Below are 18,520 nucleotides of genomic sequence, written 5' to 3'. Positions count from 1 at the left end.
TTTCAATAAAATTGCTGGGTGCATTTAACACTGTGACCAGAAATATTGAAATTTGACAGTTAGAAGGTTAAAGGTTTCAAATTTATACACAGAGGTGTTTTGCTCCTGTCATGGTCATAGAAGCTTGCTCGGGATAACCCCTTTTGCTTACTGAACCTTTGAAAAGCAGAGAACATTAAGCAATACGTCTTGGCAGATGCCTTGGGATTTCACACCACTAGCAGAAGCCCATATGCACACAAAAAGTGAACCGCTTAGGTGAAACCTGGTCGAGCTTTTCTCTCTCTCTACTCCTGCACCATGTGCTGGCAAGCAGCTGTCTTACACTGCTGCCACCAGCATCCTTTCCGCTAGAATTAAGGCAGAGTTTCTGTAATGTTTTTCAGATATAAGGTACTACTGTTTTAATCTCCACATAGATTGCTCGAAATGGTGGCATCAAGAGAACATGTACAGAAGCCATTACTGTGAGGAAACAGTGTCAAATAAATAGGTCTTTTACATTCCTGCCATGAAATACCTTTATAAAAGATAAAATAAAATAAAATAAAATAAAATAAAATAAAATAAAATAAAATAAAATAAAGTAAAATAAAATGTGCTTTGCCCCCTGAATGTAAAGATTTTAGACTTCTTCTAGTCTTTATTTTAGGAATTTCAGCCTGTGGTATACATGTGTAGTACAGTGTTTGCCATCTTTACTGCTATCTGAGAGAGTAAGTGTAGCTGAGAACAGACAAGGTGCCGCAGTGCTTCCAACTATTTTTCAAGATCAAAAAAACCCACCAAAAACCAAAACATAACCCACATTATGTCTTCGTTTACTGAGAAACCGCCACCTCATAGACCTGCTTGAAACATTACAGTCTTGGCAAACCAACAAACAAAATGATCAACTTTCTTTTTCTGATCTTTGTATCGGCACATGCAAGAGAATCACTAGGGCATTTCTATTCATATTCACCATAAAACTGTCCTCATAAATATTGCTGCAAATAAACAATGTTTTTTTGGCTGACGTTCTTAGAACAGTTACAGTAAGTACACATCTTTACACATATAACGTACCCACCTTAGAGTGGAGTAAAACCATGTTCCATGCAGGTGGGCATGGTGGGGCTGGCAGAGGGGATGCTGCAAGGCAGGCATCCCTGCTTGTTAAATGCCTCCCCCCCCTTCCCACCCCGCGTGGTCACTTCAGGGGCTTAAGGAATTTAGGGTTGGGTCTACACCCAGGTTATAGCCCCTATTCACTCCAAACCAAGAAGCATGCAGCCTCTGCCTTTGTTGCTCATAGGACCCACACCAGCGGGACCACCAGGGGTAGGGCAAAGCCCATCTGTTTGCTCAGGGCTTTGCCTGGGGCAGGTGATGGTGGGACATGGGGCAGGAGCCAAGGGGTGGCTGTTAGGACATCTTGCTGTGGATTTAACGCTCTGACAGTGAAAGAGCAGGCAGGAGATTTTAGCAGTTCAGTGGCTGTCTGTGAGAGTAATTTGTTATCTGGTCCGGGAAAAGAGCACGTGGCAGTGCTGAGGCTGCGCAGCACTGTCCCCCTTGCAGTGTGTGTCAGGGCTAGGCATGGATGAGGGACTCTGTCTCATGCTTGTCAGATATACGTTGTGCTCCAGAAGTGGAGGCAGGAAATGCTGCATGGGAAGGATGCAGAAGGGATCAAGCTGTACCCTTAAGTGGTTCAGGGGTCCCAGTGAGCTGCAAAGTATGCGGAGGTCACCACACCTCCTGCCATTCCTTAAGGGGTCCAGCTCTCCTGTGCCCTGGCAATGGTGAGGCTGGAGGTTTGACTTTACAGGTTCTTACAGGTGTAAATACCCGCCCAGGCTCATCTCAGAGCTGAGGTTTCTGTGCAGTTGGGAGAAATCATGTCTTGTGCGCAGCAGAACTGCATGTCCTGCAGGACTCCAGTTTTTCGGCTGTTGGAGCAGCTGTCAAATTACAGCACTTGTACCAGTGGTAATAGCTAAGCCATTTTTGTTTCTAATGACTTCCCTGAATAATGGCCCATTCATCCCACCGCTCCCTGGCAGACAGTTCAGGGCACTGTGTATCACTAAGATCCAGCTTAAAACCGATTGTCTGAGGTACGTGGCAGAGGGGCATTCTAGGCAACGGAGAGAGAGGCTGGAATAGAAAACAACCAAATCAGAACTGTCAGTTAATGCCATTGAAAACATTAAACCCCTCTATTAAGGGTTTCATTGGTCCCCAAGGCTTTCACTGTGCCATTGAAGTACTGGAAGGAGCCCACTGTGAGCTCGTTGCACTGGGTGAATCTCCCCTGTGCCGCCTTCGAGACATATATCATCCAGGCCTCCAGAAATTCCGATTAAATACTGTGAGGTAAATATATTCTCCTGTCTCTAGTCTTGCTATAGTTGGTTTGTTTATTTTCCCCAAATACTTCTTTATCAGTCTGTTTTCCTCCCTAGTGCTAAAACCAGTCTGCATGAGCCAGCAGCCTTCCGGGGTCCTGGCTCACCTCCGGTACAATCATGCAAAAGAAGCAATTTTTCATTATTGATAAAATGTAATGTCATAATGTCATGGCCTTTCAGGTCATCATCTTTGTAAGTCAGCCATGACATTATCACAATTTATAATGATAACAAATGACCATAATGTTTGCATGTAATTTTCATTGGCTATTGCAGAATTCTAAAATCACTCCTTCAAAGGATGGGTTTCATTAACAAGCGACTGCTGTTACACGGGACTAACGGCTTCTGCTGGGGGCTTTTTGCTAGTGTGAAGCCTAGTCTCTCTGATACACAAGATTTATGTACTTAGTAGAAATCCGAGATTTGATGGCTCTTTGTTAGTGAAGTACTGATGCAAATTCAGAAACTTTGAATGGTAACGAGTGCTTTATAATATGCCTAATTACTAATAATTTCTAAATGCTTATGCAAATAGGCACCCCGTGAAGATTGCTGGCTGGAAGGTCTGACTTGAGTATCAGATCCATTCTTGACTGTAGTGTTGGCTTTACTTATTTAATATTTCATGATAAACTTAAAAGATTTACAGCTTCAGGAGCTGGTGAGAATCATAGGACATTTATTTTCATGCGATATTTAGAGGTTGGAGCTCCAGTCCCCAACCACTTTAAACATATTCTTAGCTTTAACGTCGGGACTGAGGACATCACTGGGGTGGGTTCCCCTTGCTCTGCAGGATCAGGACCCCAGTGTAAGTGCACCAAGTTCAATACAGCTGAATCTGGAGCACTTGTAGGGAGCACTCTGTCAATCTAATCCATAAATAAATACTACTCTGCTCCTGAAGCCCTCTGAAGCTAATGCATGAAAAACAATGAAACGCCTGGGTACTCCAGGCCTCTTGAAAAAGCAGAGCCAGGCTTTTGTATATGTATGTGTGTGTGTTCGTGCGTGCGCACATGAGTGTGGATGAAATAAATTCAAACAAACAAAAATAAAGGTATCTGAAATAGCAGCTGTGAGTTATAGTCCAACAGACTCCACAACAGGCCACCAGGCAAAAGGACTCTAAGCCACACAATTGGTCCCCACGGGACACGGCACCTCAGAGAGGACAAAGCAAGAGCCAGGGACTTACAAGGCTTATCAGACCAGTGTTGTGATTAATTTTTCTTCTGCAGCACGAAGCTTGCAGGAAAATTTTACCTTTTTTTTTTGTTTTCCTCTCCTTTCTTGGGCCTGCTACTTTTTTCACTGGAAATTATAAAATTACTGCTCTTGGCCAGATTTACAAATTCACAAAGGAGAAAATACCTGATCTCACTTGCTGTTTTTAAGAGTAACAAAGATAACTTCTGTAGCTGTATTTATTGCGTGGCCACCACGGGGTCTGCAGAGGTCTGAAGGAAGTGACGCTCTGCCATGTGTGTGTTCTGAGTTCGTGGGAGTTTTTTGATGGAAAATATTAGACTAAGTTTCATCCTTTGTCACTGTGACACCAAGGCTACTTGGTTATTATTGTATTGTCCACTAGGTCATGCAAACATGTAAACAGAAGGCTCTCTTTCCTTTAGAGTGAATTTTATCTAAAATATCTCATTGTCTGGCAGTTCACACTTTATGTGGGATATTTCCCAGTTATATTCATGGTCATTCATTTTATAGGGCTTGAACATCACTCATATAGGGATCTCCTTGTTACTGTCTTTGAAATCTCTACCATGAAGACTTAGTTTCATCAATTTTCCAAGCCTACTGGTCTACAAATGACCCAATAAGGTCATCCATGGCAGTTCAGTCTCTACACTGTAATTGCTCAAACAGTCCATAGACAGTTGTTTTGTATGCTTAAAAGAATATCTTCATTCTCAGCAGCAAAAGGGACCGAACTCCACTGCAGTATGCAGGCACACTTGCATCAAGATAAATTCTTTTGAGTCACTTTAGCGGAAAACTGCTTGAGCTATCAAAGTTAGTATGTGCTGTGAGCAATGAATGTTAACCACAGTCTTGGGAGATACCAAAAGAAACAGAAGTTTCTATTTAATTGTCCTTCCTGAAACACATTTTTATTACACATCCCTGTTGTTCACTTAATTTACTCGGTCTAAGTTTGACTTTCTTGGATGTGTTGACAGGCCAGGGGCTTGGTTGTATCAGGGGACATTTTGCAAACTCTTAGTGAGATGGGTCAGGCTGATTTTAGCACAGCTCCAGCTCCTCCCTTACCTTCCCATCCCTTGAGTGGACTTGCCTCAGTTTCTGTTAACCTATACGTTATCCCAGGACACTGTTCCCTGAATTTTAAAAATGATGGCTATATCACACTGCTTAATTGGTGTTTTAATAATGCCTTATTTGATGACACATATAATGAGATGCCAGTGAGATTGCATAATACCATTATAATAGTCCGTGCAACTTCCAGGTGATTTTTACTCCACCGTCACTTCGTTGCTTTTGAGCACCCAGCCCCAGCTCAACACCGGCCATTTCATCAGCCCCCTGCTCAGGTGAGTCTTCCCGCTTGACTTGGTCTGAGCAGAGGCTCAGAGCAGAATCAGAGGCTGCTCTTCCACAGAAAGAGGGAAGAATCTGCAATATTGCAGTAAGGTGCAAAGAAAAGACTCCTTTGCATTCTCTGATCAAGCCTCCTTAAGCAATCGTTTGCAAAGGTGCTTTCCCCCCTTGGTTTCACCTTGGCATTGTTCTAGCCAGCCCCTCTAGCCTTCCTCCCACTGGATGCTCCTGCCTATGCCTGAGGTGTTACCCAGCTGTAAGCACCGGTCTGCTTTGCTGCAGATTGCCAAATTGTTCCCCACCACCGGAGAAATATCCACAGAGAACCAGCAAAAGCTGGTTTCAGCTTTTTGTCAGCTGGCATGACCTGGGTCTGCTGTGCTGCTGCGCTGCCTGCCTTCGCAAGGCACAGTGACACGTGCTGGGCTCGGGGTGGGGGAGCATTTTACGAGGTTCAAGAAATAGCAAGGCATGAGCTTCAGCGGAGGGGAGGCTGAGGTGGGCATCGCTGCCAGAGCAACGCTGGAGCTGCTTGATCCTTCCAAAGCCCACAATTCTGTTTTTCTGAAGGCTAAGTAAGAAGTATCATCACATGTAGAATTAGCACAGATTCACTGCTTTGCCGTTACAAATGGGTTTGCTGCCAAAACAGCAGCTTTGCTGCCAGGGGAATGTGTGTTTGTACTGTCAGGCCTCAGCTCAGCGCGAGCGTGCGCTATGCCAAAGCAAACGGAAGGGGAATTATACAATATTGAATGTGGACCTGGTCTCTAAATGCATTGAAAATGTAGGTTATTGTCTTTTGGCATTTCCTAAAAAGCCTCTTGAGCTCCTGTTGGCAACTGCTGATATTGAGGGTACTTTTAGCTGTTTAAGTCTTCCTGTTCTAACAGGGGTCAAAGGGCTGTAAAGATCTTCTCAAAAGGATATAGAAGGAATCATTAAAAGGGAGGAGGAAGAAAGTGACAGAAGGTCAGCCTTTTTTTTTTTAATGGGTGCATCCCCGAGGGGGTCAGACACAGTTGTGCATTATACTCCAGCTTCAGTACCTGACTTTTAGAAACCTACAGCAAATCTTATTAGCACTTCCATAAGCATAAAATACAGGACAGAGCCCAATGTTCCAGGCAGAAGTAAAAGAGAAAAACCATGAAATAAATCAATTTAGTCTTTCAGATGAATTTAAATCAACATAGTGGAAGGATATGACCAAGATGAGGACAAATACTCAAATATGTGTAAGACATTTTAAGGTCCCTGGGAAGCATGTGCATGTATCTGTGTGTGTTTAATTCCCTTGCTGATCTTTTTTTCCTTAGAGACAAGTTTACTGTATGCTCATTTCTATAGCATGTCATGTAGCTTTTTGTAAGGACTGGTGTAGGGCAAAAAATTTACCTTTTTATGTGACATAGCCAAACAGAATTGTGAAGGTTTTCAGTGATTTCTAGACAGCAAGCAATAAACTGCGTTTGCACCCACACACTTACTGCCTAACACCCCATCTGGTAACATTTCCACGTCTCCAGGAAAGAAATCAATAGCAATAATCTGTGAGGGCCTCATAGGGTGTATATTTTTTTATCGCACTGCTATTTGGAATTTTTTTCCTATCTGCTTACAGCACTAGATTGTTCTTTTTTTGTTAGCTAACATTGACATCTTGGAACCGTTATTATATTTTATAAAAAGCAGTAACTAACACTGGGGTCAGAATAATATATTCTAAACACTCATATTCAATAATATCACGGTGTTCCAACAGCAAAGTCCTATTCAGTGAAGGCACTGAAAAATCCCATATAGTAAGAACCTGTGCATTTAAAATGATATGCTAGCACACTTCAAAGACTAACATCCTAAAAATTCATGATTACTTAAAGATAGTTGATATTAAAAGGGAGTATACCTCCAGCTTTCATCTTGCTCCAATGCAGAGAAGAAATTGTCCTTATATTCTGAAATTTAGAACTGTGTCACTGTTGGTTTTCTGTGTAAGGAGGAAATATGATGCTTTGTTACTGGTCTTATTTATTGCAGACCTTGTCTGGAATCTAGTATTGAAGCTGTGCTTGATGAGTTGCTGCCTTGAACTTTTCCACTGATCAATGCTGGTGCTATGGCTGCATGAAAGAATAGCTTTCCTGAGGAGAAGCTATCACATGGGAAACACACTACACAGTAAGCTAAGAAATCTGCTATAATCTTGTATGCTTAGGCTTAGAAACGTGTTTCCCAAAAGAAATGGTGATAGTGAATGACCATTTAAAAACTGAGATGTTACATGAGCAAGAGGTCAGGTCAAGAACAGGGAGGTATTAAAAAAAAGAGATAGAGAGAGAAAGAAAGATGGGGGGAAAAGAAAGAAAGAAAGGAGCAGAAACCCTCCTTTCACTAACATGATAAGACACAACTGGACAAAATGCACAGCTGAAGAATAGGACATTACAGAGCTGGGAGACAGGAATCATATTTCTTCTTCTCCCTGCAGTGACAAATAAAAGGTTGTTTTGATTTTTGCTGTACAAATAATAAGCTTTACTTAGAAACTGTAGCTGCCGAGTTGTTCTCCCCAAAAATATTTTTTCTCTTTCTGTCCTAATGGCAACACTACAGGAAAGAAAAGAAAGCAGTTCTGTAATCAGCATATATTTTGTTTACTCACGTATTGTCCTATGCATCTTGCAGTGGGGCTGGGATTGGCACTCTGAACATACGGCACGTCCTTTGGAAGTGGGGTTTCAGCAGCATTTAGCATGGGCAAATCCATGCCTGTGCCTACGAAGCCTCTTCCTTTGTGCCAAGGCTGTCAGTTGTGTGATGCTGGGGTTCTTGACATAGGAAATACGCTGTGCTGGACCCACTGAAATCCTTTCTTCTAGGTCACCACATCACTGTCTCGTCTAGTTACCAGCAGGGCTCATAGAAGGTCTCTCTCAGTGTAGCTGGCTGTATTCGTGCCTCTGTCTAGATAAGCCAGTTGCAACAAAAGCATTTTTTGTTTACATTTTTGAGGCACTGTTGCAATAGAGATTCCACAAAGACTAATTAGGTAGATGTACAAGGTGCCTTTGCTTGTGAGCAAATACTTTAATATAGTTTCATTTTTGAAGTTAGCACCGATCCAAAAATGTCTGGGTGAGCTAACCTTATTACTGCTCTAAATGACTGCTCTTACTCATTTTTGCCCCTACAATTCACGTCTTGTCTGTCTTGGTTTGCACTCTGAGAAGCTGAGAAGCCAGGTCTCAATGCTGAACAAATAATAACGCTGTGAATAAGGATTCAGTAGATCAAATCACTGGTGGAAAGGATAAATGGCGCTAAGAACCCTGGCCTGCCCATGAATATTGTGAACAAGAGTTGCTGTGTTTTTTTACATTAAATAGGCTCATAAGGATGGATTTGGGCAGCTAATCTTTGATTTCTGTTTGTTTGTTTTTAAAATCTTAGCTCGCTGTCTCTGCACTTTAGGGACTCGGAACAAGAAAAATAGCACTCTTCTCATTCTCATCATTGCAATAAAAATAAATCCATGGTGACTGGGATATTCAGGTGCTGTGGGAAGGAGGTCTATGTAAATAGTCAGTCGGTGGTTTTTTACCTGTGGTCCAAGGACTATGAATGAGAGCATTATAAAAAGATAACCAAGGATAGCAAACCTATTGTCAATTGGCTTGAATTTTCAATATAAGGGTCCCTACCTCTAGCAGAAGATTTTAGCTATATAAACACTGAAGAGATTGAAAACCACTGACACAGGAGCAGGATCATTAGAAGCACTGAGAACAGTGTATTCAGTCAAGTATTACCTCAGTCTGAATATTTGAATCTATTCTTCCAAGACTGTTGAATTTAATTTGGTAAATTAAAACACGAGCAAAAACTTGGTGTGTTCAATAAAGTTATATTTGAACTCAGTCTTTGATGATAAATAAGCCATTCACTTATGTACATCTGCCAGAGCATTCACAGGAAGCATTGGGCTTAAATGAGTTGTGACCTTATGAGACAGTCTACTGTTTGGAGACTATATAGGTGACTTCTGGGTTTTGAGTCTTGACCTTTCTGTTTATATTCATCATGAATGTGCAGATACTTTTATTCTTTCTGGAAAAAGGCTGTCAATCTTCACACTAATTTTAATGCCTGTGCAATGCAGAACAGTGGTGGATCTTAGCAATAACAATCACCGACTGACTAAAATTAACTAATTCAGACTGCTATGCTAAATTGAGTATGAGCGGGTTTGTTTCAGGCTCGGCATGGAAGCACAGGTGCAGTTGATAAATAGGGACACATACGGTGCCTAAATACACTCTCACTCGTAGTGACCTCCCAGCAAAAAAGCTCTGACAAATCATTTGTGACTTTCCAGAGCTTGGCAAGCTGCTGTTCAGTTGATCCGTATTTCTCTAGACTGGAAGTGACAGGAAGAGGCACTGATACTTGTGAGCTCGGAAAAAAACTTGAATTCCAATCCCAAAATCAGGTTGCCTTCCAAGGACTGCCATTTAAACAGCACCTGACCCCTTGGTTGAGGCCAAGGCTTGTTGGTCTCTGTCCTTCACCACACTACCCTCCTTACTTCTGCCACAGAAGTTCACTGTTGTTCAGAGACCATCTCAGGAGCTCTTATACCACCTGCCCCAGGAGCTGGAGAAGCCCCTCTTTCCTCCTCTGCCCACCCCAGGGAGGCTTAGGTGGTCTCCTTGGAGTGCAGCCCAGGGCAGACTGGCCTCCTGACATTGCTTCTGCCCCAAAGCTGCTGAGATACCCCACTGCTGGGAGGTCCCAGCTCAAATCGTCCAAAGAGCAATGCAGAATTCAGCCTAAAATTATGATGACCCCATGCCAGGCATGGGGTGCTGAGATACCTGTGGGGGTTTGGAGCAGCTTCCCTCTGCCTTGTTGGGACAGGGGCATGAAAGAATTGTCTTCTGGTAATCATCAAAAATAATGGTCTTTTATAATTTTAACCCAGTCTAATCCTGAAAAGAAAAGGAAACTTCTATTGGAGCCGTATCCCAAGCAGAAGAGCTTTGTGCCAGCCAGACATCTCATTCTGAGTGGCAGAGCTGTCCTGAGCCCTCATTTCCCTGTGTCCGTGGGGTTTACAATGGCATCACCTGCTCTTCCTGAAAATCCCTCCCTGCTTTTGCCATCCCTCCTGCATTCTCAAACTTTTTCTCATCCTCACCAAGTGTTTTCCTCCCAAATGATATCTTCTGTATTATAACTTCTTTATCACAAAATCCCTCTTCATAGTTCTTTAGAGGAACTTCAGCTGGGGAAGCAATTATCTGAAGAAAAAAACAGAAGGGGGAAAAGAGAGTTTTCTTTGGCTGCCAACTTTCCAGGAGCCAGGTCAGTCTTAGCAAGGATACACAAAGGTATTTTTCAAGTAAATATTACAGAGCTCTTTCACTAAGGGCATATTGGCTTAAAAGGACTCCAACCCTACTGATATCTGAGATTTTTTCTCCCAGAATTGCTCAAATCAATGCAAGTTATATTGCTCCTTTCTCCCATGCTAGTCCAAGTAAGCTTTTATTACCTTCTATTACCCTGCCAAAGTCATTGTGATCCCAGTCCGTACCCAGCCGCTCGCTGCTGGCAGTGCTTTTCTCTCTGCCAAGCCCTGTGGGGAGAATTATGCACAAGCAGTTGCTTAAGCAAGGTACGAAAAATACCAGTGAGGCAGCTTCAGAACGACTTCACTTGCTTGTGTCTGCCAATATCCCCGTCCTTGTTTGCTTTACCAATGGAAAAGGGTAAATTAAATTATAGTAAAATGTCTTCCTAAATATGCTTTCTCACTCCTCCATGTATACAAGCACCGCAGACATAGTGAGAGATTATGTATCCCAAAGGAATTTGGTGCAATATTTTGTAATTCTGATTGAAATGTGTTCTGTCTGGTCCCCATAGTTTAATTTAGAACAATTAAGGTTCAGAGTACATGAGCTTGCAAAGCACATTACAAACAATGGCTGCAGAATAAACTGCAAATCAATCCACACTAAATCACCCTGAAAATCCCTGCGAACACAACAAAGAGGTCTAGATTCACAGTCCTTTAATACAATCTCCTCTGTCTTTGTAGCCATAAGTAGTTCAGCTTCTTCCTTTACAGAAAAATGCAATCAAATTATTTCAGGTTTGGGAGATTTTTTGGTTGTTTGTTACCCAAATAAACCAATAAAGAATTGTCTTACATGTGTTTATGCAAGCATATCAAATCAAACTGCAAGAGAGAAGCCGCTGTTGTGCTCTGCTCTCTGCTTTACCTTGCAACGCTTATTTCTAATGATTGCCTTGCTGCTTTTATACAGGATATAGATGAGCAGTGGGTACTAATATAATTAAACCTGATAAGGCAGCATCCTGAATATCATGCACGTGCGTGCACAGCCTGTGTAACAGGGCTAGTACATGTCACACATCAACTTTCTATGATTTTTACATTACCTCTATCACACTGGCTGACACCCACACTCTGCTTTTATGACAGTAGCTTTTCATTAATATTGTACCTAAAACATTATTTTAAGTGGGGCGAAGTCAAGTAAAAAAAAATACAGTTCCTCTCATTTCTGCAAAACTAAGATTTTATTTCCCGTGTGCAGACTCTTAAGTCTTGGAAGCAGCGGGCAATATATGATGTTTTTCAGCAGATAGTCTCACACAGCATATTCCCATATTCAGATGAACAAGCATGTGTGCACAGATTGCAATCGTATGTGGCTATCAGGAGAAAAGCGCGTTTTGGTTTGGGTTTGACTATGAAAAGAGCCGGTGACTCGACCTGGCAAGGGTTGGTGCACAATCTCCTTTTCAAACCCCGGACAATAACCTATCCCTCACAATCAAAGTTCAGTGAAGGGAAATGGCTTCCAGGAGAGCACGGTAGCCTGGCCAGCCCCAGAGCAATCGCACTACGTGACAGAAGGCAAAGCAGGAGCTATCAGGATAATTGCCTCTGGAAATGACCACGGGGGAGGGCCTGATCCCAAACCCCCACCGGTCAATAAGAGGCTACCGCTGACGTGGGCTCACATCATCAGTTGTTATATCGGAAAGATTTTTTTTCCAGGACAGTGGTTCTGATTTGAATGTTCTTTGCACAGAGCAACAAATACAGATACCCAGTTACCGGGCAAGGCAAGGGCTGATTTAAGGCAGTGATGGGGCTGGCATATAGCTGACATGTTCACCAGCACTTCTCTAGGGCTCACATCATCTCTGTATAACCCCATGGATTTCTCCATACTTACCTTAGCTATAGTAATATTCAACGCTATTGATACATAAAGAAGGCAGTAAGACCAAATGATGTTGACATTTTTCCCCGTTGCCATTTTGTTGCACCCTGCAGCATCTTGTGCGGTGCACTGGCCCCCCAGTGTAGGCTCTGGCCCCCCGGCACAGGCAGGGAAACATACAGCCTCGTGTGCCGTCCTTGCTAACCGGCACAAAGCCCGTTGCATCGGGGTCACCATCCCCACAGAGCAGATGCAGGTTTATGGATGTTCGTGCTCCATGCGGCGTGGTCATGCCAGGCCTGTCGGGTGTCCCCCGTGACGCCTCCCACCACTGCAGCACCATAAGCAGGGTGCAGCCCTGAGCCCCAAAATGCCCTCAGCACATGTCAGTCACATCCCCATTGTGTTCAGCCCATTACAGGTTTTACATTTTCCAGTGAGGGCAATGTACAGCCTAGCTGAGGCCAATCAATACGCTCCAGGACCATTATCCTATAAAATGCCCACTTATTTAAAAAGGGGGTGGGGGGTACAGACCTTCAGATCTGATCCAGCTCTGTTAAAGTCAGCAGCCAAACTTCCATTGATTTTCAGAGGCGAAGAGTTGGCATGTGCTTTAAAATATTCACAACCCAGGAATAATAGCAACAAGGAGAAAAATATAAAAGCGGCATCTTCAATCCACATACTATGGTCTGTGTGATACTTCTGTCATTGAAAACAAACAGTCCACTGTTTGAGAGAAAATAAGGGTGCATAAGCAACTGTGCATGGCAGAACCCTTCAAAGCACAGGCAATGATTATCAGGGCAAGGCAGAAAAGCTGGTAGGCGTTGTATTTGCATGTTCTCACACTGGTTTCTGAACCACTTTTTCCATTCCCCGGCTAGCACCCTGCTCATCCTCGCTGTTGTGCTCATTAGCCTGGTTAAGCTGCACTGCAGGATTCAGCTTGTTATTTTAAGTGCAATAATTGAATTAATCTGGGATTCTGTAATTATTCCTTTTTGGGAGAAAACATATTTCATCTGAGTACAAGGGTGTTTGTTCCTTAACCTGGGAGCCCTGGATTTTAAGCAAAGCCAACAGATGATTTTTAGAAAGGTATTAGCACAGCACTTCTATCTGCAGTGGTGTCTGTGTTGTGCCCCTAATCCTGCACCGCTACTGTGCAGAAACAACAGGGAGTGCCGAACTTGTAAAGACCTTTAGGAATTAGGTAACTTCCTCCAGGGTGTGAAGCTCTTCTGTCAAAGGTTCCAGGCATCTGCGGGGTTAGTGCTGATTTGGGAGGACTGCATTAACTGATTTTCACTGTCACGGTACCACTGGTGAAAAGAGAGATGATAAAAGACTTTCCTGATGAAAAAGTGCTGCCATTTTCATTTCAAACAAGGCACCGGCACGGTTATTTTAGCCTTATGTTCACCAGGACAGTACAGATGAGAAGGAAGCGTAAGCGCTTTGTTTTGCAGCTACAGAGGCAATGGCTGGTAGCTCTTGGCAAGCCTGTCCTTGGCTGCTGGATGGTGGGGATGGCTGCACCGAGGGGGGGCCTCCCAGGGGCTCCCCCCCGCCACATGGCTCACATAGGTGGGATGCTGGTGGTGATGGGAACAAGCTCCAGACAGGAGGGAAAAAAATCACTCTTTTTCTCTGGAAAAGTTGCTACAAATTCTTCTGGGTTTGGTGTGACGGATGCACAGCTCCTCAGCTCCCCAGGGGCTGCGCACCAGGGCCAGCCTTATTCTGCAGCGGGGTTTGCGCTTCAAACTTTTTTCCTGCCGCCTGGCTCGGGAGAAGCCCCACAGGTGAGGCTGCCAGTGGGGCTGGGGGCTGCGCAGGGCCAGCGGGACCCCCGCCTGCCCACCCCAGGGCCACCCTGCCCTGGGCCATGCTGACCTGGCCGCACCGTGCACGCTCGCCCAAGGCTGGGGTCACAGCCTGCGCTCTGCCTCTCTCTCAGGCTGTCTATTGACTCCATTCTGCTCCCTTCTGCTATTTCTCCTGTAAATGCAGCAGTGCTACAGCTTCGTGGGGCTTCACTGCAGAGGAAACATTTTTATCTTAACAACCGGTGACCCGGGAGGTTTATATATATGGGAGGACACTAACCTTTGGTCTAAATGTTTCATCCCTGTTCTCAGCACAGAGAGGGATTTTTATTTTCCTCTAAACATCTGCGAAATACTTCTTGGCCATTTTAGAGTCCTTCACATATGGGACTTGAAAAGACACTTCCTTCTCTGGCAGTGGTATTACAGATGCTTTTATACAAGAAGTACATCGGATGACTGTTTGCTTGTGTCTTTTTTAATTACATCAGTCCTTGAATGAAGTGCATGGCCAGCGGGGCCCGTCCTGCCTCCTAAGTGAGTGCCTTACTCTCTCAGTGAGATGGCTGGGCTCGTGGCTGCTCTCGCTGCCTCCGGGGACCCTTCCAAATTGCATTTCTCAACAGGAGGGGTGAAGAGCAATTTCTCCCCTGGCCTCCCCACAAGCCTTTCCCTTGGAAAAGTACAGTTCAGTAGCCACAACACCCCTGCACACAAGCCCCTCAGGTCTCCCTCTGCCTTAGCTACGGGGTTTCTCTGGAAAAGAGAGAGCATCTCTTCCCCCAGCTATGTGAAAAGAGGAGAGAGACCAGGCAGCACAGGTGAGCCTGAGGGTACAAGGCAAAGCACAGCAGATGGAAAAGCAACGCCTTCTCGGACCCCAAGAGGTGCCAGCCTGCTGACCCTCGTCACGCTGGAGGAGCTTCTGGCAGCATAGAGCTGTGGCCACTCACACTTCAATTTTGAAAATGAAGTTTAAGCACCTCAGAAATCAAAATACAGCCAGATGGTAATTCTGAGGATGGTATTTCTGAAATCAGGAACCTGAATTTCACCTAAACCTCTTTTTGAATCAAACCTTTAACAGCTTCTACAAAATATTACATAAAAATTCATTTTGTTGGACTTGACAGTTTCCACATTATTTGAGGGTGATGTTTTGTAGGAATGGACATAAGGATGTGTTTAAAACTTAAGCAAATGCACAGATGCTCCTTTGAACTTAGGGGCACAAGAAGATGTCTTGCAACTTCTCCTGGCTTGACCTGTGCCGTCAGGAACAGAAGGAGGGTCACCTCTTACTCTTTATCTACTCATTTTGCTTCTCATTTTACTTCTCCTTTAAAGTTGTATTGTAACCAATCAACCAGAAAATTTCCAAGCCATTAGTGTATCCCAAACAGGTAAATCCATGTCTACTCACCGCAAAAGAGCAGGACAGCAGGGCACAACCACAGCATATCAGGGTCCTGGCCAGTGGCCTTTCCTCTTGGCCACCACCACGCTCTCACCAGAGTGATGAGCACGCACTCCAGCTGCAGGGTCCCTCCCACCCCACACCCCAGGGTGGCAGGGCTGGTGGCTGCTGGCCTTCCGCTGGGTAGAATACTAATTTCATGAGGGATTTATTGGAAACAAGGCTTCAGATTGAATTATGGTGTAATTATGAACTGGGTTTGTGTGTGCTACAAGACTGGGCAACTTGCCACTGGGCACAATCCGCTGTGCATCAAGCAACCACGGGACAACCTGCCAGTGCTGCCAGCCCTCCCCTCTCCCTCAATTAACCACTCCTTCTGACTGCCAGTTACATGAATTAAACTGTTTTAGCCTCATTTACAATATCATAAGTGAAGAGCGATGGGCTGAAACCATCAAACACCCTCAGCTTTCAGCAGCCTTATTCCTGCAATGACCATATGCTTGTGCACAGTTGTCTTTCTCAGCTGATCTGATACAGAATTAATTGACACTCAGATTTTAGCTTTAACATACCAGCTGTTAGCTGTAAAAAAACAATCAGGGCCACTCTCTAATCAGAAAATGTACTAGCTACCTTAAGGGTCTAATTTTTTTGACAGCTATGAGTGATTACTTATGCTTACACGATCCAGGCATAATTTTAAACGAAGCTGAAATACTGCTAAATGTGCTGCTTACAAAAACACATCCCCCTCTTTTTCTTTTTGGCCGGATGATGTTTGGCAGTTGGCAGAGAGACAGACGTGGAGCCGAAAGATAAAGGATGAGTTGCTGTGACGGTGGTGCAAGGCAAAGGACCGGATTTCCAGCTGGGGAAACCCCGCTGTGGCCCATGCTGGTCCTGGCTCCTGCCAACAGGCACCCCGAGTCCGATGTTTCTATGAATATCTGGGAAACCTCCTTGGACAGCTTCTCACAAGTGATTTGCCCCAGCTGGAAGAATGGGTTTGAATTTGGCAAATATATTTAACAAAGAATGGCTGCTCTTAAAAAGCAATTGCATCACAGGATAAACTAAGCTGCGAGGGCACAAATGGGATGGGGAAGCCAGTTTTTGCAGTATTTAGACATTTCACGTGGGCAGCCAGTTTCTAAATTTGAGCACGTAAGTCTCAATACATTTGAAAATATGATATTTCTTCTCTTCTTTTGTTTTTGCTGATCTTTCATCCTGCTTAGAATTATATTTTTTCCTTGAGTTCTAATAAAATGAGTTAAATAATTAATGCCACAATCCAATAACTGATTATAGAATTTTTTCAAAATTGTGTGTAGTGCTGTTCACATACTAAATCTTTTTGATTAATGATTTTTAAAGAAGGCTTGTTACATCCATAATATAAAAAAGTAGAGAGATGTAAGCTACTGAAGTAAAATTCTAAATACCTTTTAAGAACAGTAATTTATTTTATAAGCTTGAATCTTGATGTGCATGTAGGAAATACTAACACAGAAGAAATATTCTAAAGAAACTGCAGAGAGAATCCTCCTCTTCCATACCCCCCTGAAATCTAGTTTATGTCCATAGGTGAATTGCTGCTGTGAAGCCACTGCAATTTGACTTTGTACAAAAAGGGTCATTGAACAGAAGGTCAGGCAGCTGGCCATTTCCATTTCAAAGATGCTATCAAAAGGGCAAGAGGCAGTTCATCCAGCAGCCCTTTAGCAAACAAGATTTTCTCCTTTCTCATTTATGATATTTTTTATGCTAAAATAGCTTATAGGCTACCGAGAGAAGGGCCCTGATTCATTTTCTTGGGAAGGAAAGTGGACTCAGTGGAGCTTGGAAAGGACTTTGGTTCAAGAAATCAGAGGAGCTTTTGAGTAATGAGGAGCCATTTGGTGTCCACTTATCAAGAGCCTGGCAGTAAGGCAATAAATCATTACGGGGACTCTCTGCTTCAGCTGAAGACAATTGAAAAAGGTAGCTCTTTTATTACAAATTATGGCTTATCGCCTCCTTAATGGCAGGCCTCAGCTTTACGAATACTTGAGCTTATTAATCAAGATAAACCAAACAAGTTCAGAAAAGTTTGGGATACGTGCCATCACGGAGGAAAGTCCACCGCAAGGTTTGCAGTGCAGCTTGAGAGCCAGAGGCACAATCCATCCCGCCTGCCAGTCGCTGACAGCTCGAATGATACTGGTTCTTCTGGGATTAGCGAATTGCCTCTCGCCAATGAGCAGCTAAAATTCACCCATTACAACGATTTAGGAAGAGGCTGTTCCTCCTCCAGTGTTTAGTGCATGTGCGTGGTGGGACAGACACCAGAGGTTCTCGCCGACGCGGTGCCCAGGCTGGTGATCCTCCACGAGGTGCCCCTGCTCAATAAGGGTGTTTGTAACTTGGCTGGTCACTTTAAGAAAAGCAATGTATCTTGCCCTCAGGGAAAAAAAAATGCATAAAATAATTTAGGTGCCATATTTTACTCTACGTACCATTCTTCTTGTCATCTCAAGAGTGCTTTTACACTGCAACTTCATGGATTTTATTTCAGAAATACAAGGAGGGAGAAGGCTGTCTCAGCAGTGTGCTTTGAAACAACCATGGGACTGCTTGTGGGGCAGGAGGTGTGGGCTCCCTGCTCCACCACGCAGCCCTCGAGAGGAGCAAAATACAAATACTAGAATTTCTGAAAAGCAAATAAAACTACCTTTCTTTACACATCCATGTGAGAATTTTGGGCTTCAGTAACTCATTATTTATCAATGAGGTTGAAGAACCAAGCATGATTTATGAGCAAATTCTGAAAGCGGGTCCCCACCACAGGCTCCTGACCCGTGCTTGGGCTTGTACATGCAAAACAACTGATAACAGCCCAAAACTCTAGCAAATCTTTGGTCATCCTCCCAGCCCTTGCCATGTCAGAGATAAAAGAGTGAGCTCATAGCTTCCTCGCCAGCACAAATATTTTCAGAAGCATGTCAGCGTAAGTTCAAACTATGTCATTGTAAAATG

General features: G+C 43.8%; 1 long non-coding RNA gene across 4 annotated transcripts in view; it reads left to right on the top strand.

The window, feature by feature from the left end:
- The window catches only part of LOC119151683, a 121,361-nt gene that overhangs the window by 74,173 nt on the left and 28,668 nt on the right, over nucleotides 1-18,520 (top strand). Inside the window, exon 1 of one of the 4 annotated variants that reach the window (XR_005105503.1) lies at nucleotides 7,054-7,160. The exons of the other annotated variants lie outside the window; for them this stretch is intronic. This is a non-coding gene — a long non-coding RNA (uncharacterized LOC119151683). Of the gene's footprint in view, nucleotides 1-7,053; nucleotides 7,161-18,520 lie in introns of those variants that run through there. 4 annotated transcript variants of the gene reach the window in all.

Source organism: Falco rusticolus, chromosome 7 (genome assembly GCF_015220075.1).
Source record: "Falco rusticolus isolate bFalRus1 chromosome 7, bFalRus1.pri, whole genome shotgun sequence".
NCBI lineage: Eukaryota > Metazoa > Chordata > Aves > Falconiformes > Falconidae > Falco > Falco rusticolus.
This window is presented reverse-complemented; position numbering and strand designations above follow the sequence as displayed.